The 1,611-nt window shown below is 40.3% G+C and overlaps 1 long non-coding RNA gene across 1 annotated transcript; it reads left to right on the forward strand.

Moving 5' to 3' along the window:
- Nucleotides 1-348: 348 nt before the first annotated feature.
- On the forward strand, nt 349-1,611 carry LOC131696866 (uncharacterized). Its single transcript, XR_009306752.1, has 3 exons — nt 349-483; nt 570-720; nt 1,230-1,611. It is a non-coding gene; the product is annotated as an uncharacterized LOC131696866 (long non-coding RNA).

Below are 1,611 nucleotides of genomic sequence, written 5' to 3' on the forward strand. Positions count from 1 at the left end.
TGAGTATGACTATGATGCAGAAAAATTTCTGTATTCCATTTCTAAGTGTAACTTCTTTGTCAGTCTGGTATGTGCAGAGTCAATCCTGCAACTCGCAAAGTCTCTTCATTTGTTCCTGCAACGTGAGAATGTCGACTTGATTCAAGCATGTGAAGAAGGAAATGTTGTGGTTGACCTATGTGGTGGTCACCGGAATACATCACTATTTATGTACCAGTATTAACTGTTGTAAAACACGCTGTTTAGATGTTTTAAATAAACTAATTCTAACTATTTGTGTAGTTGCTTTGAAGGTAATTTACTGGTGTTTTTCTGATTTCTATTGTATTTCATAGGCTGAAGAGTATACACCACAGGCAAACAGCTTTTATTTTGTGTGTGCTGGGGACGGGGGTGCGGTGGGCAACATCTTAGCAGCAGGGTTGCCAACTATTTTTACAAAAACCCGTCCACTTCTTCCTGAAAACCTGCCCAATCAGGAGCGTAAGTTGTGACATCACAATCACCTCCTTTGTTCCCCATTTTAACAAATAGCAAGCATATTATTTGCAATTGCAACTTTTTTTTAGGATGGAATGGTCTACAGTATGAAAGGCAGCACTTAGATCAAGAAGAATTAAAACTGAAGGAAAGCCCAAGTCCGAGCTTATCAGCAGATCCTTCACACTCTGACAAGGGCTGTCTCGGTGCTATGTGCAGCACAAAAACCAGACATTAACAGTTGAGTATTGTATATGATACTAATAGCTTAAAACAATCAAACAAAAAATCACATCCTCATTTACTTTTACCTTTCTTTAAAAATATCTTAAACTGCCTTAGAGGATACATCACTATTTAATTTTGCGGTCCCCTTATTGTATTTCTGTGTTAAATATGTTATAGAATTAGCATATTTTATCCTGCGTAAGTTTAAGAAAAAAGAGACAAAGAAGTACTCATATTTAAGATTAATGCTATCAGTTGCATAAGTGTGATAGCTATATAAGATAGTTTACATTATAAGTATTATACATTATCACTGCTATTAGTTTAATAGATGAAAAACAACACATTGATAAAAAAAAAACAAAAAAAACATGTTTTTCCTTCAGCAAAAAAGGCAAAGTTCAGGGCTCGAATTACTGTATGGGGTTGGGGTCGATCCCTTTAAGTTTCTCCAAATAGTTTTATTTTCAAATGTCCTTTTTTGTTTTTCTCCCAATTTGAAATATCCAATTGTATTTTAGGCTCAGCTCATCGCTACCACCCTCACGCTGAATCAGGAGCGGCAAAGACGAACACACACTGTCCTCCGAAGCATGTGCTGTCAGCCGACCGCTTCTTTTCACTCTGCAGGCCCGCCATGCAGCCAACCCAGAGCTACAGCGTCAGAGGACAATGCAGCTCTGGGCAGCTTACAGGCAAGCCCGCAGACGCCCGGCCAGTCTACAGGGGTTGCTGCTGCGCAGTGAGCTGAGGACACCCTGGCCGACCTAAACAATTGAGGCAACCTTGACCATCACTTTTACAATTTTCCCCAAGAGGAGGGAGCTGCTGCCTACAGAGAAGGAGCGAGGAGGGGAGGTCAGGAGACCACCTCCACCAGCATTAGTTTCGCTGCAAGATTTT

This window comes from Acipenser ruthenus, chromosome 1 (assembly GCF_902713425.1).
Source record: "Acipenser ruthenus chromosome 1, fAciRut3.2 maternal haplotype, whole genome shotgun sequence".
Taxonomy (NCBI): domain Eukaryota; kingdom Metazoa; phylum Chordata; class Actinopteri; order Acipenseriformes; family Acipenseridae; genus Acipenser; species Acipenser ruthenus.